Consider the following 24,126-nt stretch of genomic DNA (forward strand, 5'->3'; position numbering starts at 1 on the left):
TTTTCCAAACCGCTTATCCTATTGGGTCGCGGGGGGTCCGGAGGCAGGGAACAACCCAGGATGGGGGGCCAGCCCATCGCAGGACTCAATCACACACCATTCACTCACACATGCACACCTATGGGCAATTTAGCGACTCCAATTAGCCTCAGCATGTTTTTGGACTGTGGGGGGAAACCGGAGTACCCGGAGGAAACCCCACGACGACATGGGGAGAACATGCAAACTCCGCACACATGTGACCCAGGCGGAGACTCGAACCCGGGTCCCAGAGGTGTGAGGCAACAGTGCTAACCACTGCACCACCCCGCCGCTCCTCATGCAGTGTCATATATAACTGAAATAAGAAATGCTGGATTGCCTGAGTTGCATGCGTGTGTGTTTTTTAATATGGGCAACATGGTTCCCTGAGATGCCTCAGTGTTGCTCACCTCCATCTCTAACACACAGCCACACAAATGATTTTAAAACTACTGAAAGAAATAATTGGCTACACTGCAGCTCCACTGTTTTGTTTGGCACCCCTGCATGTTCTGCATTGCGTGGGGAAAAAAGTTGAAGGCTGTGTTACATACTGTAACACAGCTAGAATGCAAAAACACTTTATACTTCACATAAGGTGGTGGACGTTATTGACAAAGGCAAATTTGTGTTGACCCCAGCAAGGCAGCTAGCGTACTTTGCATTTCTCTCTTACCCGGATGTGACAATAAAGTGCTGCACTACAGTAAACCCTGCAGACACACATGAGTGTGTGGCAGAGTCTTTGGTTTACACTAAACTGAGAGCAGACTTGGAGAGCTCTCCCATTGAAAATAGCGAGATGGTTTTGTTTGTGGATGGCTCATGTTGGAGAGATGGGGATGCCTTGAAGGCTGGGTTTGCTGTAGTCCAGGCACAGGGTGATGATTTTCACACTCTCGTTTCAGAGCACAACCCTGTTCTGGTCAATTAGCAGAGATAAAGGCTTTGACTACAGCGTGCCGGCGAGGACAACATAAGACAGTTACTATCTACACAGACTCTGCATACACACATGATGTATGCCATCAGTTTGGAGCAGTCTGGAAGCAAAGGGGGTTTCGCAAAAGTGACGGCTCCCCCATTCAGCATTATAATCAGATTTTGGAGTTGCTACACACAATGATGCGTCCCAAGCGTTTGGCTATTGTTAAGTGTCAGGCCCACCGCAAAGGTCGTGATTTTGTTATTCAAGGAAATGCAGTCTCTGATGCGGCAGCCAGGCCAACATTTTGATAACGGATGCGCATGGTCTTGACCATTGCACAAGGGGGGTGGTGTTACAGAAAATTACAGAACAAGGTTTCTGGACACCATAGCTGCAAGCAATGACGGATGCAAGGTTGTCAGAATATGAGGTGTGCATTAAGAACAATTTACGCAAAGCAATCACGGCCCCAGTAGGGCACATTCCAGTGCCTGAGGGACCGTTCAGACACTTGGTGATGGACTATGTGGACATGGGAAAAACAGCATATGGAAAGCGATATATGCTTGTGATTGTGGACAGGTTCAGCAGATGGGTGGAGACAATACCGTCCAAGGACATGGGGGCGATGACAGTGGTGAAATTCCTGATCAGAGAGTCCGAGGTTTAGGATACCAACTGAAATAAGCTCTGATAATGGAGCTGCCTTTGTGGGGAAAGTTAAAAGTTAGTGGTTTAACAGCTGAGAATAAAACAAAAGTTGGCATGTGTGTATCACCCTCAGATGCAGGGTATGGTGGAGAGAGTGAATGGCACACTTAAGCAGAAGCTGAATAAAATTTGCGCCGCCATGAAAATGAACTGGGTGGATGCCCTGTCAACAGCCTTGATGACATATCGGATGGAAACGCACAGGTGATGCATTTGTCTCCGCATGAAATGCTGACAGGGAGACCTATGCCTGGATCGACTTGGAGGGGGCGTATAAGGGACCCAGCCTAGATCAGCTGGGGGATGAATTAAAGTTGTACATGAGGACTTTAACCAAAATACACAAAACTATTTCCAAACAGGAAAAGGAGAAAGCACAGAAAGAAGACACAGACCAGGAGGAGCCAGTCATCTTTCCAGGAGATAAAGTCTACCTGCGAGTGTTCCGGTGAAAGTGGCACTAGCCCCGACGAGAGGGACCCTTCAAGGTGACACGAGCCACAGCAACAGCGGTGCAGGTAGAAGGGAGTAATATGTGGTACCATTTGAACCACTGCACTAGAGTACCGCACGAAAGACAGAGTCACTGAAAACAACACAGAGGATGCAGTTGCCCTTGACTCAGATGGCCCTGATGGAGCTCCCAGAGGAGCTCCACAGCTTGGGGTGGAGTCAGTTTCAGGATCAGAGCAGAGTGAGGGTCAAGAGGGAGCATCGCAAGCAGACCAGCCACTCCAGACAGGACACGAAGCTGTGGGTTCTGGTACGGCTGACAGCAACGATGTTAGTGATGCTAATGATTTATCAGGCCCTTCAGGTCTGGGTGCACAGCAGGACCACAGGTCAGGTGAGCACAGGACAACTGACTTCACTGACTCAGCCTGGTCCTTTGATGCTGAATAACCTCTCAGATTACAGTGAGCGAAAGCGGAGAGAAATGGGGGGAGATATGGGAGTGAGGAGAGTGAGTAAATTTTAGAAGGATGCCCAGGATGAAGTAGACCTGTATGGGTTAGCAAAACGTACACTTGGAAATTGGTGATATAAATGGGCTAAGTATACCGCCACTTCATTAGGGCAGGAGGGGTGTGTGTTGTGTGCAAGTCCTGACCCTTCAGTTAGGGTTGTCCCGTTCCCATACACTAATAAACAGTGTGAAGAATGGGAAATGGAGAGGATTATGAGATTCTGGAAGAGTCTGTGTCAGGAGGGGCAGGCCCCTAAGAAAGTGCAGGCCCACATCTAACCAGACGGAGCGCATACCGTACTGCCCATATCAGCGTCTGATATATCAGGGAAATACTAAATATGCATAGAGGGTGGAAAAGCATTGTGGGCAGTTTAAGCCCTGGGAAGGAGGTCAGCAAGATATTATGGCGAACAAATTGAGTTTTTTTACAGCAAATTTTCCTCTCTTCATGTTGTCCCTACTGCGCAGATTAATCGTCCCATGTGCCTGCCAGCAAATATTGCTCCTTTACCTGCCGAATGCTGCCTAATTTTAATGCTGCAATTGAAAGGCTTCAAACATGATATGGGTGTGTGGGTTCTTACTAAAAAGTTATAATTCAAGTAGCCTCAATAACAGTCCATTTTGATGGCAGGTACCTGAAAGTACAACTCTGGAGGACCTTGAGAAGTGAAAGACACCTCTGCTTGACTTCATGGCCAATGCAGGTTGTCTGAGGCCTATCCGGTCAATAAGAGACGGGAATCTGCTGGAACATGACATTGTCACGTTTCAGGTCATCCACAGGGGTCAGGGTCCATTTCAGAGGTATTCTGTGTTCTGTTTACATGTACGTTAGTTAGGATCAGAATTTTATCCTTTGACCATCATGGTTCAAGTTGCTATTATTTCTTTGAATATAAACTAATAAAGTAACCAGTAACACATTGATAATTAATAAGCGAGTTATAAACACTGTCTACATTCTGCGCCACCTGTTCTGCTTTGAGACAATCACAATGACTGCTGACCAGATGGAAGATCTTTTCAGCATTCATCTGTCTCCAGAAGGTAGCAACAAGAGAGTTGCTGAGGAAATAGACTCTCCAGAAGGTAATGACCATCTCCAGGATGCAGAAGGTACTTTAATTGACCGTATAGTGTAGAAGTAAATGTTGTTTTTGTAAAACAAAATATACCTGTATAACAAAAAACACTGTAGCTAAAGGTAAATCCTCTTACTGGACAATCACCTATTTTAAATCGCTCTTCAGTTTTATCCGTTTTCCAAACCTCTTATCCTTCTGGGTCACGGGGGTCGGGAGCCCATCCCAGAAGCAATGGGCACGAGGCAGGGAACAACCCTGAATGGGGTCAAGCCCATTGCAGGGCACACTCACACACCATTCACTCACACACGCACACTTACGGGCAATTTAGCAACTCCAATTAGTCTCAGCATGTTTTTAGACTGTGGGGGAGAACCGGAAAACCCAGAGGAAACCGCACGACGACATGGGGAGAACATGCAAACTCCACACACATCTGACCCAGGCGGAGACTTGAACCCGGGTCCCAGAGGTGTGACGCAACAGTGCTAACCACTGCACCAGCATGTCGCCCCATCCTATTAAGCTTATTGTTCAGAATTAAAAATGGGGTTATTAAGAAAGAGTAGCCTCCTATAAAATAGCCCAGCACTCCTCCCTCCTGGCCAAGAATATTTTCTTTATGGTCCAGTTCAAAATAATGTCATCTGCAGAAATACGGAGCACTTGTAATTTATCTGTATTTTAGATGGTAGACGAGTGGCTGGGTGACGTCGTGGCTGGACGACTTGCAGTGTAGCTTGTTATCTGTGCGTTCTGGACAGGCTGCTGACTTCTGATTACTTTTGGCATTTGGTTCAATGTTACGTCATTTCCAGGTGTGTCGGTGCCCAGTATGAAGCTAATCGCCGCATTATAGTTATGAAAAGAAGACAGAATAGCAAAGAAATTGAGGCAGAATTAATTCAACAAAGTATTAAAAATATTACTCAAGTAGATGAATCGCTTCTTGAGACTGAAGGCGACTGTATTTGCACGAACGAGCGTCGAAAAGAAATGCATTATTGTCGCGCAGGAGAACAAGACAACCGATGTTACAGCGAGCGGACGCTGCTGCCGCGCAGGAGAAGCGAAGCGACATTGCCTTTAAAATGAGAGATTACATTCCGTGGCAGGGGGACAGTTTACAGCACGACACCGGCATTAGGCAGCAGGATGGGTGGGTTAGGTGATCTCCCAGACTGAAAGGGATTCTGGGGACTCAGGGGACAGTGTCGCCCTGAGGGACTGAGGGCCACGTCAGAGGGGGCCTGCTGTAGAGGGGCCCAGACAAGGGATGGCTGATGTAGAGGAGCCAGGTGTGGAGGTGCCACATATTGAGGAACCCTGGTGATCACACTACAGGGGGCCAAATGTTGGTGGGCCAAGAGGAAGTGGCTGGGGAGTAGAAAGCATAGATGTCTTGGAGGTGGGTAGACTACAGAGATTTATGCACCCCGGGATTCCCTCAAGTGCCTCTCAGATCTAGGATGGCCAATACTCGGTCCTCCCCAGGAGTGAGAGGATGCAGACTGGCTCCCCCCAGCTCTCCTCACCGGCTCCCTCCAAAGAGCTGTAGCCCTCCTTTTGGTGATGCCGACATCGTCCCTGCACTTCCCCCTCACACTCTCTGCCATGCGGCAGCAGACATGGCCCACAGAATGTATCAATTTTCTTTGATCTCTTGCTATATAGTTTCCTGACATATATTTGTCTTTTGCCAATGTGCATTATGATATAGGAAACGTACCCCAGAGCAGGACTTTAGACTAAACCATTTTCAGTAAGGATAGGTGTGCTTGGGGTGAAAACACTTTAAATGAACTGTTGAGATTGATTCATTTTATCTGTACTTTTTTGAATATGAAGAATTATTTTAGTGGATATCTCCCTATTTTAATGCTAGAGGGAGCCCCCCCCCCCAAATTTATGCCTGACCCACAAACCCACACACTGTCCACAGATGAGAACAGCGCAGACCCTGCACAGTCAGGTTTGGCAACTCCTTCCAATTTTATAGCCCAAACCAGGAGTAAAAGATGCAGAAAATCAGACCCTTCATAGAAAAATTTATGTTCAACGACACTCCATAATGCTGCTTAAAATGAAGCAATGCACGCACAAGTTAAAGCTCTTTTCGTTTTAATGAATGAGGAGTTTTGGATAAAGAAATGAATTAGGCTTATTTTTTTCATGTGAGCATCCTCCTGCAGCATTTAAATACGGTAAAGTGGCTGATGGATGGACTTGTATTAAATTTGGGAGGGTCTGAATGAAGCTCATTACCCCAAATTTTCTTAAATTGGCTTATATATTTACAACATGGTGACTGCAACAATAATACACCCACGACTGTGGTGTTCTACCTAGAGCACCACTAGAGGGAGCTCACACATTCTGTCGTACTTGCCACAGTAACAACAGTGATGTATAGGAACAGAGTTAGAAGCCGGTAATTTATATATAAAAAATGTCATTTCATTAATCTGACTGGGTAGGTCCAGCTGTCAATCCCACCCAGGCCTATCCTCAGCTCCGCCTCTGCGTCAGTCCATCTCTTTGCAGTCCAAGTTGTACATCTACCAAACTTGGCAACAAATTTGCAACGGTTCTGTTTCGGTGGTTGTATTTAAGGAATGTCACATTAGTAAACATCTGGACATCTGAAATGGGCAGAGACAAAATCGGCAGTACAGGCAGACCAATGTCTTTGAAACTCCTTTTTCCTTCAGCACCCTCTTACTGCAAAACCTCAATCCAAAGTTCTCCATGTTGTTCATCTCTGTGAAACTGCAACAGGAGAGCTCTCTCCACTGGTGTTCTAATTCACCAAGGGAACAGGAAAGGCCCTCTTTTGGTAGACTGCCTACTGCAGGCTCTCTTTCCCGGGGATGAATTATCTCCAGCTTACTCAAGTGACTCTGGAAGTCGCATTAGATACTGTGTCCAGAAGCAGTCCATGCTGCGCTTAGGAATGATGTCTCTTCTAGTGTAGAACTGACTGTGGAATTTACTGTAAATACCTAGCAAAAAAAAAAGCTGCCAGAAAAGTATTGCAAAATTGCTGTTAATCACTGTAAAACCCCCAGCTCCATGGGTGTCCCTACAGGTGGCTGCCCTTTGCTGCCAGGTTTGCTGTTACCTTTGTCTGTGCCCGTGTGTCAAGTAGAGCAAGATGGGGTAGGTGAAAAGAGAATTTCCCCAAGGGGAGTAACAAAGCATCTTCATTTCATTTAGAAAATAATTACAAAATGTCTTTTACAGGTTTTGTCCTATGTAAATTACAGCAATTGTCTTTTTTAAACAGAAAAATAACAATTAACTGTAATCTAGTTTAAAATATTATATTGTATTCTATTCAAAATATAGAAGTTACCTAGCAACTGGAATTGGCAATAAATGCTATTAATACTCCACAATACTGAATGTTGTTGTAGAATGCTTTCCAAGTTAATTTTTGTATTTTACATTTGCAGCTATGCAATCTATGCATATTGTTAAGTGGTTTAAATGAAACTAAGACGAAAATAACAGCCTGAGACAGAGACCCACACAGAACAAACTCACATTAACTGGAATGACATTAACTTGAAAATTTCAGGATAATCTTCACACCCGTTAACCACTTGATGGAATTCAACTTAGTCAGAGTTGCAACAAAGTCAAGTATTTTTAAAACTGACCATATTCTAGGCTTAAAGGCCCAATTTGAAATCAGGACTGGACATAGAAATCTATTCAGAACAACATTACATTAATGTTAGAATAATGTTATATTTTTTGCTGGTCTGTGTTAATGTAATGCAACAACTCTGGTCTAATACCTCCCTGTCACTTTAATGCTGGATGTGTGTGCAATTTATAACAAGTTAGGCAAGCCACGGATTCAACCATTAAACTGCATTTTCATTCCACATTTTTTGACAGTTCTGTCCAAAATCATATTCCACCAAATCAGCCGTTACAAATTCCAATAACTTCAACCTTCAAATGTATTAAAGTTGATCTTTTTCAGTGTGTTCCTAAATCTTACGGTATAAGCAAAAGGTATAAATAAAAGATTAAGAACAATTTCCATTTGAATAGTGGAGAAGAGTCCTCATCTTTTGTACATGTCTCATGCTCAGAGTCCATCAATCGCCTGAGGAGAGAGGAGACGTGAGGATTGACTGAGTTGTTCTTCTCAGGCATCGTCCCACTTCTTTGGCTTGCAGTCTTCATGCTGCTGGTTGGATTGATTCCAATGAAACAGTTTAAACCACAAAATCACATGAATAAAACTTACGCTGACCCTCACTGAAGCGGCCTGGTATCTGTTTCATACCTCACTTTACAACACACAGGACTTTTTTTTAAATTTAAAGGCACAAGTTATTTTACGTCATGGCCAACCCACGTTTGCTAGTTTAATGGCAGAAAAATAGTCAAAGCCAGGCGCCTGGTCCACAAGGGTTGTACTCAGTCACTGCTGTTTTTATGGTGTAAACATGCTATAAACTAATTTTTTCAAACATTTTCTTTAAGAGCTAGGGGCGCTAGGTGGATTGCTATTATAATGATGGATTTGCCAGGCAGAAGAAAAGAATGCTTCTCTGCAGAGATACAAAAAATCTGCTTGTGCACAATGTGAAAGCGTGCGAGCAGACCATCTACAACAGCAGCAGGATTACACCAAAGTAGAGGTCTGCATTCCTGTGGAACCCACGGCAATAAAGTGCAGTGCAGGACAAACTTTCATTTTTGAATGCAGGAGCAGGAGGGAAGTGACTGATATGTTCGCAGGGAAAAAGAATGAAACAAGTGTTTTTTGTTATCAAACAATTTTTTATTTGCGTGAGTAAATACAAAATTACACAGCAAAGTATAGCACGTTATCACAACATTACATTGTGTGAAAGCGCTTTACAGCATCCCCACCCAAAGCCCCCAGTGAGTAAGCCATAGGCGACAGTGGCAAGGAAAAACTCCCTAGAAGGAAGAAACCTTGGGAGGCACCAGACTCAAAGGGGAAGCCCAAACCTCCAGGGGCCGGCAGGGATAGTCAAAAACACACACACCAGATAACTGCAACAGGTTCTTCTACATATCCTATACATGGGCATGGTACAGTGATGCAGTGGTTAAAACTGTTAACTCACACCTCTGGGGACATTCATCCATTTTCTGAAACCGCTTCTCCTGTTCAGCGTTGCTCCAGCTGACAGCTTAAGCAATTCATCTGTATCTGAATGAGGAAAAACAACATACAGGCAATACAATGGAGCTGTCAGTCACTCCTGGCACATGGAATACAGTTCTGCACTGACACCTCCGCAATGAACAATTGCATTATAGCATAGGAAACTAGTTAACTTTCACATAAAATTTAGATATAATCAAAACAGAAGCCTGGAACAATTTTAAATTTTACTAAATGGCAATATACTGATTTTGGTCACCAAACAAACTTTACAGGACTTGCTTCACTACTTTTATTTGTGTTTCTTACAATACATCTGCCCTCTCCTGGTCTGGTGGAATATCATTGCTGTAGGCAGCACCGAGCGAAACCACCCGCATCCGCAGTAGAATGCAACATGAAAGCGCACGCGGAAAAGTGAAATATCACCTAGACTTTGCGGCACAGGAAACTAGCCGACTTGCACATGAAATTTAAATTTAACCAACACAGCACCCCACAACAATGTTCACTTTATTTAAAAGAAATGAACTAATTTACTCACTAGCAAGCGCAATAATGTACTTAAACGCAGGAAAGCGCACGCGGAAAAGTTAAATGTCAACTACACTTTGCGCATAAAATTTAAATATAATTAACATAGTAGCCCAGAACAAAATCACTTTATTTAAAAGCAATATACTGACTTTACTCATCAAACATATTTTAATATACATGCAAATTTGACAAATACTAAATAATAAGATAAATTATCCGATAAAATGGGAGCAGAATGGCAACCCACCTTGGTGCAGAAAACAAGTGAAGCCGCGTCTTTCAAACCGGCAGCGTCCCACGTGCCGAGGAGTCAAATGTAATCAAGCAACACGGCCCACACACATTAAATAATAACATCATAATAATTATAGTTCTTGTATAATTATTCTCTATATTATTCTATAATAAGATTAACAGACTTTTATAAGTTAAGTTGTATACCGAGAACAGTATGCGACAGCATAAGCATATAACTCTTAAGGGTTTATTAATTAAAAATCACACATTCATCCTGCTTAACATAAAACAATGACTTAAAGAGACTTAATTGTGAAATGAACGCTACTGTCCGAGGGTATTTATCTCCACAAATTGCTATGGAACATAATGTCTAAAATACTCAGATTTTCAGAATGACAGAATCTTAACATTTTAAATTTTGTTTTGCGATACCGATACGTAGTGATATTGGTATGTGGAACAACGTTAAACTGTAGTTAGATTAAGTGCGTATTCACAATTTACCCGTTTGCCTTTTATCGTGACTGAGCACGATCCCCCACCCCAGCTGGTCTGCACTCCCCACATTGCAATTAACGATCCAGACCTCAGCGCTTTTGTTACCGTGGGACTTTGTTGCGTTGAAGAAAACATTAAAATGAAGTCTGAGGAATGTTACATGACACAGCTAAAATGCAAAAACTCTCTCTGGTGTAATTCACTGCATAAAACCAATAGTCTTAAGTGTGGTGCCTTCTTCATAACACTCCCTGACTTTTGTATTCGTGACCATGAGATACGGTGGCCTTTTCTTCCTTCATTTGACTAGTGTTCCTCCCTTTCCTCCCAGCCTTGGTTGGTGGTTCAGGCAGCATCACCTTCTTTTAATAGACCCAGGTGTATCCATCCATCCATTTTCCAAACCACTAATCATACTGGGTCGTGGGGGGTCCGGAGCCTATCCCAGAAGCAATGGGCACGAGGCAGGGAACAACCCAGGATGGGGGGCCAGCCCATTGCAGGGCACACTCACACACCATTCACTCACACATGCACACCTAGGGGCAATTTAGCAACTCCAATTAGCCTCAGCATGTTTTTGGACTGTGGGGGGGAAACCGGAGTACCCGGAGAAAACCCCACGACGATATGGAGAGAACATGCAAACTCCGCACACATGTGACCCAGGCAGAGACTCGAACCTGGGTCACCCAGGTGTCATTTATTTTGAAATTCGGTTCAAGTGCAGAAAATGTTCTAGCAGAAGTCTTGGACAATCTCTGAATTACACAGAAATCTGACTTCTTCTGAAGCTGTGAGAAATTGTTCTTCTGTAATTGTTGCATTGATATTTGTTGATGTGCGTGTGCCCTCCTTGAGCAGTAAAGGGGAGATCACATGCAGAGCTGATTTTCTGTAGTTTCTTAGTCTAAATAAAAATAAAATATTCTCTTCATATAGGCTGGACATTTCTAGAAAAGAGCCAATTAGTTATTTCTAGAAAAATATATGGAGCCAATGAAAGGACCTGACGTCATAGTAGCACAGATCACTGTCCGTGGTGCTGAATTTTCTACTTGTTGGGTTGGCGCTGAACAAATAGGATAACCGGCCAATGATATATATATATATATATATCATTAAAAACAAAATATAATCCTGATTTAATGTATCCCTTCTGCTCTTAAAAAAGCACAATATGTCTGAAAGACAAATATGTCTATTACTCTACATGTTTTAATAATTTTGTTAATATTACCTAATTTGCTTATCTTTTTTTCTGTAATCACTCTGCATTAAAGCAATTTTTAAAACTAGCTGTGAAATTGATGATTCTGTTGTTATTCTGACTGTTGTTGCCCTGGTGCCTTAGGATACGTCTGTCTAAACATAATTGAGAGGATGGATGCATTATTCTATGGAGGCCTCTGAAGAGAATAAATGATCCCAATATTATATTGAGAGAGATGGTTAAATCAGAGCTGGATAAGATTTTAACAACTCTGAGCTATTAGTTAAGTTCTTCCCAAACGAGCTTGATGGGCCGAATGGGCTCCTCTAATTTGTAAATTTCTTATGTTCTAAGATATACAGTACTGTGCAAAAGTCTTAGGCAGTCCAAAGAAATGTTTAAAGCTGTTTATCTGGGTAGCAAGTGTACTTTGGCTTAGAACAAATAACACAATTTAACATTAGAACGTGTAAATTAAGAGGAACACAATAAAAACTATTAATAATTTCTTCTCTTTTCTAAAAAGATACTGATATCTAGTCGGATGGCTAGATGAACACCGCTTCAGTTCCCAAACTTCTCCTCAGGGGCACCTCAGCCGTTCCATGATTTTGACAGATTGACTAGCTGTATGAGGTGTGCTAGTGGCCAAGTCAAAAAATACATGGCTGCACTGGACGGTCGCTACAAATACTAGGATGATGTTAGCAGAGGTTCTGAAATGGCTAAGCTGAGACACTTTGACAGGCATAATATCATAGTTTTACACCAACACGAGGACAATCTAAACATCGTTTTCTTTGCCTGCCTAAGATTTTTGCACAGTGCTGTACATGGAAGTCTCAATTCAACCCTATCCTTTCCTAAGTGCCATACTTCTGTTGAAAAAAGAAAATTAGAGATTGGAAACCTTTTAATAAAGAAACTGTGATAGAAAATTCTTGATTATGCTAATCAGTAATCAATAATGGAATGTAGATGATTATGCAAAATGCATTACCTAATCAGTAATTAACAATTGAGTTTACAATGTGTTGTTGATTTACACATAGTGGTTGAAACAATGTAATTTACTTGTCATTAATTGAATGTATCAAACAAGAATGCAAATCTGCTTAAGTAAGAAATTTCTATTTTCTATAGAGGAACTAACATGTTTGCCATATATTGCTTGATCAGCAAGAGGCCCAGGTCAAAGCAAAGGCTTGACCTGAGAAGTAAGCTGTTGCAGAAGATATTATAAAATGAATGCATGGTATTGGATAATATAAAATGTAGAAAAAGAGAACAACGAGTCCTAGAATAATATAGCAAAAGGAAAAGTCCCAAATAGATAGACTTGTTCTAAGCTGATAGGTGGACCTTGAAAACGTAGAAGAAACTGGTATCTCCAAATGGCCAAACTTTCTTTGTACTGCCTGGACCTTGAAAGGCAGAAGTAACTGGAACGTCCAAAAATCCGATTTGTCCTTGATTTGTCAGATGACTGTCGCATTTTAGGCCATAAAAGATGTATGCATTTGTTGCTCGGGGAGCAGAACAAAAGACGCATGCTTGCTGAGTGTCTGTTCCCTGTGAGCTCATCAAATAATAAAGTTCTGTCAAACACTTAAACATCGGACTTCGAGAAATTTCTTCCACAAAACACTCTGTTCTCGTTAACAATTTTTCAGTTATAAATTCCATATTATACACTTTCTTTCCTCTTTCTTTCCATTGTACTGTCGTGGGTGTCTGGGGTTTTAGCCAGGAGATCGTTATCATCCTCCTGGCAATTACAAGAAGAACTCTCTGTAACACAACCTTATTTTCATGCACTATATTCTGTGGCATAATTCCTAGTATGAAACGAGCTGGTTCAAGTGGTAATTTTATGTTCAAACATTTATTTTTTATCTCTTCCTGTATATTTTGCCAGTACTCTGACAATTCTGGATAATCCCAAAAAATGTGGGTGTGGTCTCCTACCAGGTCACAACCCCTCCAATAAACCCCTGATTTGAGGTGTTACCAAACGTAGAGGTGAGAAGGGGAGTCTTAAAGTATCTCATCTTAACTTTCCAATCAAATTCCCACCATGTAGGACTGTTTGTTATTCTGTGTCCTTCTTTACATGAATGAGTCCAATCTTCATCGTTAATGATAGTATTCATCTCTAGTTCTCATTTCTCTTTATTAACACTGTTGACTCTTTTTGCAATATTTTATAAATATATGATATAATGTTCTTTTTAACCAATCCTTTAATTGTTCATATAAACAATATATTTGTTGACTGTAGGTATCTAAAACAATCGGGCACTGGGAGGCCACATTTATTTCTAAGATGTTCGAAGGACATTAGATCTCCTCCATCACACAACTGATCCAACTGGTTAAACCTCTTTTCTCCCCATGTCTTAAACCCTGTATCTAATTTAGATGGTAGAAAAAATCAACATTCTGTGCAATTTTCATTGATCTTGATATTGATGAAGGGCGTCCCAGCCTCTCTCTCACTTTTCAGAGCGTTTCCTATCCAAATGTTATTGATTTTATTTACTTTCCGTGTATCTTGATTAAAAATAATTGCTATGTCCAGCGGCAAATTTGGGCAGATACTCTGTTCCATTACCACCCACTGACCCTCCCTGTCCTGGGTAATCCATACCACTACTGATATAAGTTGGGCTGCCAAGTAATATTTTTTTTAATTAGGCAAGTCAGGACCCGCATTCTCTTTTGGGTTTAATAGTCTTTTCAGTTCAATCCTGGGTCTTTTGTTTTGCCAGGTAAATTTGGATAACCATTTATTGAGCGTTTTGAATGTAGATATAGGGACCCCTATGGGCAGGGACTGGAACATAAAGAGAAGCCTAGGTGGTATGTTCATTCTAATGCTCTCCACTCTCCCCAATAAGGATAGAGGGAGGATTTCCCATCTTTGAGATAATTCTTTATTTCACATAGTAATTTACCATAATTAGTTTTGTATAAGTATGATATACCAGGATCCCTCGGTATCTAAAGCCATAACTGTGGAATCAAATTTAGTATTTGCGAGCTTTAATGCAAAAAACATTCTCTGTAATATAAGTGTGGGTAGGTTACTGTAAAATTTGGACAAATCTTAAACTTAAGATGTGTAAGGTGTAGTGAACAGGGAGTTCAGTATAGGACTAAACATGCAAGGGAAGAAGTAGATAATTAGTGAAACTTTTGACCGGACTGGAGATCTGAGGAGTCATACACAGATAAATGGCACAGCAGATATTTTTGTCTGCTTTTGAGATGGTTGACGTGACATATTTTCCGACGCGCGCTCTCTGTCCGCTGGTGGGAGTGTGCTCACCTGTCTGCATCGGGGCGGAAGTCCGCCATGCGCAATACAGAGAGCAGAGGAGAATTGTAAATACGCGACTGTGTAGACGAGACAAAAATGACAAGCATTTGTGTAAATAAGATAAATAGCATAAGGCTATTTCATTTGTTTAATAAAAGTACAATGTATAGACTTGTTCTATAGGAAAAGTAACCTTAAGAACATAAGAAATTTACTAACGAGAGGAAGCCATCCGGCCCATCAAGCACTTTTGGGAAAAACTTACCTAACAGCTCAGAGTTGGTAAAATCTTATCTAGCTCTGATTTAAAGAAACCCAGGGTTTTAGCTTGCGCTACACTAGTAGGAAGACTATTCCATACTCTAACTACACGCTGTGTAAAGAAGTGCTTCCTCAAATTCGTTTTAAAATGTTCTCCCGCTAAATTCTACTTGTGGCCACGAGTTCTAGTATGTCATGTCACTCACCATCCAGACCTGTTAGAATCTTATATAACTGGCTCATGCCCCCACTTAGTCTGAACAGATTCAGCTCAACTAACCTGTCCTCATAAGACATTCCGCTAAGACTGGGAATCATTCTCGTAGCCCTACGTTGCACCTTTTCCAAGGCAGCAATGTCCATCTTAAGGTATGGTGACCAAACCTGCACACAATATTCTAGGTGGGGTCTTACCAAGGAATTATACAATCATAGCATCACTTCCTTTGACTTAAACTCCACACACCTAGAGATGTAACCCAACATTCTATTTGCCTTTTTTATTGCTTCCCCACACTGGCGAGAGTGGGACATGGAAGCATCAACATACACACCGAGGTCTTTCTCATAATCAGCTACCTTTATTTCAGTGGAACCCATAAAATATCTGTACTTTATATTTCTGCCATATTTCTGGATGTGGCAGTGTGTGAGGAGATGGAGACTCTGATAAAGTATCATAAGGCTAATAAGAACACAGAAAGGTGTAACAAGAAAAGGAGTGAGCAACTGGAGGTTCTGAGGTTATGGCAAAGGGAGAGGCCTGGAGAAAAGAGCAGAAAGTGATGAGAGAGTGATGAGTGAGAATCAGGCAGGAGTCAAAGGTGAAACAGAGCAGGAGGAGTTACGACTTCCTCTGTATCAGGGACTGTATCTGTTAGTAGAAGGGCCACCTCTGATATTTAAGGGCCACTTTCCAGTAATAGAGGGCAAGGTAAAGTTCAGAGGGGAAGAAACAGAAGGATGAAGAAAGTTGTTTATATGGGTACAGGGAAGTGAGCGACCAGCGGCGGCAGACCGTGAAGGAAGGACTGCGAAGGAGTGATATAATAATAGAAGGCCAGGCATGTGGGTTTAAGAAAAAAGGGGGTGATATAAAGGTGGGGTGCGGAGCAAGTGGTAGGGCTGCAGAAGGGCTGATGCATCTGATGGACAGCCCTAACCCTCCATGTAGAGGATGGAGTCAGTTTCAGGAGAAGGAGATAGAAACGGATAGTGAGGAAGGAGTAGAGGAGGATAATGCAGATCATAGAACAGTGGGAAGCAGGAGGGCTGTGAGACCCCCGATAGGGACACTCTGATGCTCCCCCTGGTGGCGAAAGGAGCACAGACACAGTATGTACCATGGGCAGAACAGTCCTGGCAGACGGAGCTTGAAAATGGATGAAAGTATTTGAGGAGGAAACTATGGGACGGCTCTTGGTGATGGGGGACATAAAAGCGGTTCAGGCTTGTGTCCTGGGGGTAGACGGAATGGAGAGAATGCTGGCAGTGGTGACAGGGACTAGGTGTGGCTGAAATGAAGGAGGAGCCCGTAAAGGAGGGGGAGAGCCCAGCTGCCTATCTGCAAGCCCAAGAAAAGCGGTGGAGCACTGAGACAGAGCAGGACCTACAGGATTCGGTGTTCAGAGGTCTGTACCGGAGGGCACTGCAGGACACGCTCCTGAAGCCAGTGAGAAGCAGGCTAAGGCAAGTGGTGGCGCTTATTACTATTCCTGAGAAGCAGCTGATCCACGCTATTGACTTGTACAGAGAGGAGGAGGACTCTGCTGAAGAGCATGAGAGGGAGCTGACGAAGAAATTGAGTCAGTCACCGCCAAAAAAACAAGGCCACTAATTGGCCTCCGGTTCCTAATTAGAACAGGTGAGTAGATACAATGGATGGGGGTTTCCTCAGAGGGTACCCATTTACTCACAAATTTGATGATCCTAGACCCTGGGGAGACTGGGGAACAGGCTGATTCAGCTGGTGTGCTGGAGCTGTGATCAGCATAGACACACCTGTCCAACCTGCATGTTCCAGAATCTTGCATGACAACAGACTGGATAATATTAGGCCCTGAGGGAGTAGCCATTCAGATACGGAGGACTGGTGGGAATGGTACAACACACCAGAGGAGGAGCCCCCCTTAGCAGTGGCTTTTAATCAGCCCACGCTAAATCTGGGAGAAATGATGGGGCGAGCAAAGCAGGTGGTTTGGGTGCCGACAGAACATGAAGGAGTGCAGGCAGCGGCAGGAGAGAAGCTGGTAAGGAGTCAGTCGAGTGCAGAGAGTGTAGGAGATTTCAGAGGTTTGTGGTTGTGGAGCATGATTGGAGTGCAGTGTGAAGGGAAATAAAGGACAGAGGAATATTGGCAGGAGATGGAAGTGCCTGAGGAGGTGTGGTTCCGCTTTGGAACCCCGCCCCTCCCATCTGTGGTCAACCTTCCCCTTCTCAGTCTCTTATTTCTGGCCAGACGTGAGATCTTCGTGGTTTATGCAGCGTGCAAGCGTTTTTCCCCTCCTTGTGTTCCTGTCTTCCTGTGTACCGATCTCTGCTTCACCTCCTTGGCTCCGAATCATGCCTGGCGCGCTTACTGCCAGCTACGATCAGCCGACCTGGATTACCGACAGCGTCTGCCGTTTCAGCCCTCTGACAGCCGACGCCGGACCCCCGGTTACATAGGATGGATGGATGGATTCGAGCTTGTATTTGAAATAGAAATATCGCAGCAGTTCTCAGGCAAGAGCTGGACATATTTATTTTTCAGCTTGTTTTTGGTAAAAGCAAGAAATATAAGCTTTGTGCGTCTGTACTCTGGTCTTACTCCCTGCACACACTGATGGCACGGAAGGACAGTCACTGCAGTCACCTATTCTCACACTGACTTTCTCCTTTAAGTGCTGATACTGCAGAAGAAGATGGATCATTTGCTTGCTTGCTTAATAACCACAAGCACCCATATTGCAGAATGAATGAGACTGAAGTGGATGGAAGGCCACGTCATTCTGTCTGCAGTGAAAGAAATAATAGGAGTTGGAATTGATTATGATTATGGAGAAAATGGCTGGCTATGGTGAGAAAGCTGTGGAAATTTGTGCCAATTCACATCGGTGAGGGCATAAAGGGTAATTTCTTTCAGTATGGGACGAATTCACATATTTGTGCGAGGAAGGTAACAAAAGTTCACTAAAGTACACAATATTAAATTTGAATATCTTTAATTAAAATGTTATGTACAGTATAACACTGCACCTTTTAACACTTTGCATGTCTGGCAGTGAAGGTCACATTCAGTTTGCTGAATGTATTCTCAGTTTTAAATGGTCGGCCTATTTTTCCTTCTGCTGGATGATGTACCCAGTTATCTTATAACCAAAGAGTATAATGAACAAGTTGATGTTCTCTGTGTCTGATACCTGTACCTGTTTGGCAAAGCAGTATATAGTTACTGCCTACATTTTTGGCTGTGCATGTGTGATTTTGATGGGAATATTATATTTTTATATCTGTGTGTAGATTTTTTCAGCAATAATTGAGTTTATCCTTCTGTACAGTATTTAAGGTTTTGGTAATTCATCATTTATTTGTATTTGTGCAGTGTGCAGTTACCAGGTTATAAATAAACAAATAAATAAATGTGACATCAGAAGAGATGTACAATGACAGTAAAATGTGTGAAAGTAATGGAATGTGAAAAATGTGTGTGAGTCTCCACATGTATAAAGCGGCTGTATACCATAAGGAAAAGGAGCAATGGATGAATTACATAAAGTGCTTACTGTCCAAAACGACAATGAGTCATGTTCGGCGTAACATAAATATTCAGTGAGTTAACCCTTCGAACTCGACAAACGCAAGATGCGTTTTTCGCACCTATTAATCTGAAGCTCTTAACTTTGGATATGCATAATGCACAGACAAGAATCATGTCTTTGGAATCAAGAGAACTATCAGCTAACTTCACCAAGTCACCATATGGATGCAAAATCAAAGATTTCTGCCTGGCACTAAGCATGTATTCCTCTGTCACGTCACCGGTGGGAAGTAGGACCCAAATGCAAGCTGTAGGGCAGAATCCCCTTCGTGGGGTTTTATTGACAGGCAGGTTTGGGCACAGAGACGCAAACAGACAAGGACACAACTGGAGAAGATAGGACTGGGCACTTTACCAGACTAAGGAATGGGAAAACACAAGGAAGCTGATAGTGACTGACAGAAGGGGAGGAACATGGGATGAGACTAATAGACACCAAGCGTGGCTCATCAGGGAGGAGAACTGGAGGGTAAAGTTGATTAAATGGGCAAGATATGACAGTAAACGCCCCCCTCCCAATCCTGTGCCCTCCGGGTACAAGGGCATCATTGAGGGGACACACAGACCAGGGCAAAACCAAGGACAACAGGGGAGACTAACCCCCAGGACACAAATCATGACAGGCCAGGTAATCCAACAGGGATGCTGACTATGGACCAAAAGACAGACAGTGGGTGTCAGTGGGTAAGTGGGAACAAAGGACACAGTAGAAGGAGACAAAAGGGAGGGATTGGGCATCAAAAGGACCAAAGACGACACAGGGACAGACAAGGCAGGACACAACCAGACAAGACAGGCAAGCAACGGAACCAGTGCAACAATAATATGGCCAGGAGAGGGGAACCTAAAGCGGGAAGCAAGAGTGACTGGAGTGGGGGCTGGAACAGTGAAATCAGGCTAAGAGGTGAAACCAGGGAGAGCCACGGGGAAGCAAGACTACAGACCAAAGACTGAGGTATTAGGAGGGGCAAGACACTAGGTAGCATGGGAGGTAAAGTGAACAGTTCAGGGCCTCTGATGGGCTCCGGGGTGCCGCAGAAGGGTCACGGCCAGGGGGGCCTTTGGAATCCTGTCTGGGTCTGTAGAAGCTCTACTCGTCTGCGGCAGCCGAGGGAAGAACAGCATCGGTAGACGGCGAGGGGTTGGCAGAGTCGGAGGGTGTCGAGGGGCAGGCAGGACAGGAACTGGACCAAACCAGGGACCTTGCAAAACAAAAGCACAGGCCAGTATCAGAGCCATAAGGAGACCGGAGGTGGTTCCTTTTGGGAACCATTGGATGGGATACCCTGAAAGACCATCATGGACCAAGCCTGGATCAGGAGGCAGGTCTGGGTAGCATACCCTCGTTTTTTCCTCCCGGAGCTGAGCCCACGACTGGATTTCTGTTGACCCTGCCGTTGTCGCGGCGATAGCCTCCTCGGCTGGGGAAACTTTGGCCACGGGGCTGACACCACGGAGTGGGACTCAGGTCAAGACCTGGAGGCTCCCACTCCATGTCCTCCGGGGGAATGTCCTCCAGGTCAGCCCCCTCTGGGCTGGCATTGTCCGGAGAGTCTGATGCCAGGCTGGTGATGCCTTAATCCAGGCTGGCTGTGCCTTAATCCATACTAAATGTAATTAAACATAATGAAATTTAAAATAATAAAATGGTAATTAGAGGAAAATTTAACGTGTAAGTTTTAAAAAAATGGGCTTTTCCTTTTATCCAGATGTCTGCAAGCGCTGTGACTGTGATGAATGGTGACGCATGAGATCCTGAGAATGGGCGACGCTTCCAAGGATGGGTGGCAGGTGGCATTTCCCAGGAATTACAGGCAGGAGATGCCTGAGGAGCTCTCCTGGAGGGAAGACAGAAAGAGAAGAAGGGAACAAGCAGAGGCTGTGGGGAGAAAAAGGCTGCAGAACCAGTTAAAGTTGTACAGGTGGATTGTACAAATGCCCTCAAGTCTTGGTCCACGAGGGTACCCGTTTTTAATTTACAAAAAAACAATACATTTTTAATAAATCTTAAGGCTTATCATTAACATCTTTCTAGTAGTTAAAACACATACAATCGATTAACTTACCTGGTGATTTTGGAACTTCCGACTCCAAAGCAAAATGTAAAGTAAATGCAGCGTTCTACTTGGGGAAAAGGGATAAATTAAAGGGTTAACTTTGGAATCTAAAACAAAAACAGCAATATCATATCAAGGGTCTTCAATACCTTTTTCCTGTGTCTGCTCCCTTTACATGTAGATACTGAATGTGAAAAAGGCAAGAGCTGGACAGGCCCTGCCTTATTGAGTTGAGGGAATGCAAACAACCCCGCATGCGAGTGGGGAGAAACCAGGCACAAACGCAGTAGGCCTCAGAACAAAGGTAGCTTTATTTCATGGGGCCTTTCCAGCCTCACCTCAAGCTGTTACCCCTCTCTCTTGGCCTTGACATGCCTATAATCCACACAGGCCACAGCATGACAAAAACAACAAAAATAAATAAATAAATAAAAAACAAACAACAATTAGACCAAAAGAAAGACCACCAACCACCCTTTTTACTCTAATCCCCTGCCCTTATATACGGCTTCCCATTAAACTAATTGGGACAGCCCAACGACAAGGGGAAACCAGTTGGAGTTTCATGTACTAACAACATACATTACAACACATACATTTAACATGGAACACATCATAATAGCTGGCCCTTAAGCATTACCGTCCCCTGCTCTTTCACACAGAACATCCCACCTCACACAACAAAAGCAAGAACAAACAACCTTTCTCACCTATTTCCCCCCCCCCCCCTTTTGTGCCAAACCTTCACCTTCCCCTGTTCCACCCTGGGCTATAAGGGAACCTTCCCCAGACGGCGCGCGCTTCCGCAGGGAACCCATATGCCGAGGGACCAGAGGAAACAGCAACCGGGGTGGAAGTTGGTGAGAGACTTCTGCTGATTTACCCAAGTTCTCCCTTTACCATGGCCGATGGATAAAACTAGAACAGTGGGTACCTCACAGCTCTAAGTTATTGCCTTGAATAAAGAAAGAAATAAACCAAACAGCACACTAAGCATGGACTATTATTTTGTGGTGCGCAGGGGATGATGGGATGTGTAGTCCGCCAATTCAATAAACTTCAACACACAATACACTACCATAAACCACTAACATCTGACTCCTTGACCCCCCAAATGCTACTACCAACCCAAGTCATAGAGAAACCCCTTCCCTTTTTACACTGATATAAACACGTACCTATAAAATATATTATGTTTAGTTTATAAGCTTATTTCATTACAACAAACAAGCACAATCCATAAGTGCACTAGGCCTAACACATGGTTCAGAAGCCTCCTACCCCACCTTACACCAGCCACATGGACACCATCTGTCCAACCTCAGCGTCTTGTGCCTCCTGAAACGCCACCTCAGTTTCTTCTTCTTCCTCACATCCTTCTTCCTGAATGGTTTCCAGCCATGATCTGCCTCCTTGTGACACAATAGATCCCAAAGCATTCCCTCTACTTTTCTCTCCTTCTCCCTTAACCTCCTCCACATTCACTCCTACCTCACATCCATTCTCCTCACCTCCATTTACCATATGCATTCCATTCATACCAGCCTCCGCCCCCTCCATCTCACCATTGGAGGCCCCTTTCTGATACCTCCACATTTTCCCAAGTAGCCCTTCCCAATCCCTCCTTATCCCCCCCAACCTGGACAGTGGGGGTGTCGCTCGTGAGCACTCCTCCACACTGTCTCCCCAGTCGATCACCTTGTCACACAGGTTCCAGGCATCCCAGTACTGGGTGTTGATCCAGGCAACCGCTGTCTGAATTTGCTTTCTGAGGAGTAAATGATAGATAGTTAACCAGATATTTACAGTGATAATTAAATGAATAAAGACCAGACAGATCTTCAACCATACAGAAAATACAGTTGCTATAATTATTATAATCATGGGCGTAAACTTTACTTCTGTCATTATTATTGTAGCATGGAGACTGTGTCATTATGCTTATTTTCAAAGTTTTTCTCAGGTTCAGTGACAAAGCAGATTTTTCTTCAAAACTATTTATTGCATTTTTTGTTATGTTGTTTACGGTCAAGCCATCAACATTCAATAAAATTTAAACATGACTATTATTGTGAAAAAGATATAAAAAAAGTAATGTTTTGTATCAAAATCAACAATTAAATAATCAATTTACAGTAACTGTTCTATGCAAAAAAAAAAACATCTGCAATTTAAAGCAAACTTACATTAATGAATAGACACTAAACAAAAGTACCAAATGTGTTTTTCCTGGTATCACTGGGCCCCACACTCTTACCATATGTTGTTTATGTTAAAGTTGTCCAGCTCGTCTTTCTGCATATTGCAGACTAATAGACTGTGAAGTCTGTCTTGACCCATAGTAGCCCTTAGCTATGTTTTTAGTCTGCGCAATGCACTGAAGCTCCTCTCAGCTTCACATGAGGACACTGGAACCACCAACAAAATTCTGACAAGGACCTCAATCTGGTCAAACAAGCCTGAAGGGCCAGTGCTTTGGACAGGATCTTAGTCCGTATTCAATAAGCCTTTAGGTGAAAGGAGGTGTAAGAATGAGGATCTTTCCCCTTTTTTAGCATGAGAAATATTAGCTTGGGCAAGAGGTTCAGGTTGTTGAACATGTCCAATAGGAGAGAGGACAACTGGGGCCATAACTTTTTATAGAACTCTGAAGGAAAGCCATCGGGTCTGGGACATTAACCACTTTGCGAAGCAGCCGCCATGGTGGTCAGTTCAGTTACAGTGATAGTGACATCTAAATCATTCACAGCCACACATTCCTATGAAGGAATGGCTAAATCCCTAAAGAAACTATTGAACTCTAGACAACAAGTGAGAGGAGAAAAGCTTGAATGCATTATTCATTTCTAGAGGATTTGCTCGTAATAATGAGACCTTGTTTGCATCAGTAGTTCAGCAGTATGTTGAGACACTAGAAATTCATACTCTGCTTGTATCGTTAGGTGCTCCTTATAAACATCAGCAGATGGGGAGAAACATATCAATTGTCAAGATCTGCTTCACGCTGTGTTAAATATGCCATCTTCTCCTTCCACAGCTCTCTATTATTGCTTACATATCAGATAATCTGCCCACTGGTATCAGTCTGCAAGGTTTCCAGCGATATGGAAACAAATACATCTGGAGATTTATTTAAAGAAAGAAAATTGGCAATTTGTTGTGAAATAAAATCAACAAAGAAAGCAACTGAGTGTTGAACCGTCAAGGACACCATGTTCTAACAAAATTTTCGAGGAGACTGGAGCATGATCTGAGAAAGCTATTTTATCATAGCTACTTAGATATTGAGCAAGAAGTCTTATCAACTAAGAAATAGTCAATTT

The 24,126-nt window shown here is 43.1% G+C and overlaps 1 long non-coding RNA gene across 1 annotated transcript; it reads right to left on the reverse strand.

Moving 5' to 3' along the window:
- Positions 1–19,084: 19,084 nt before the first annotated feature.
- LOC125722863 (uncharacterized) lies at positions 19,085–21,018 on the reverse strand. The gene is made up of 3 exons (XR_007386675.1): positions 20,813–21,018; positions 20,088–20,584; positions 19,085–19,948 (listed from the first exon to the last, which is right to left on the reverse strand). It is a non-coding gene; the product is annotated as an uncharacterized LOC125722863 (long non-coding RNA).
- Positions 21,019–24,126: the final 3,108 nt, after the last annotated feature.

Source organism: Brienomyrus brachyistius, unplaced genomic scaffold, assembly GCF_023856365.1.
Source record: "Brienomyrus brachyistius isolate T26 unplaced genomic scaffold, BBRACH_0.4 scaffold43, whole genome shotgun sequence".
NCBI lineage: Eukaryota > Metazoa > Chordata > Actinopteri > Osteoglossiformes > Mormyridae > Brienomyrus > Brienomyrus brachyistius.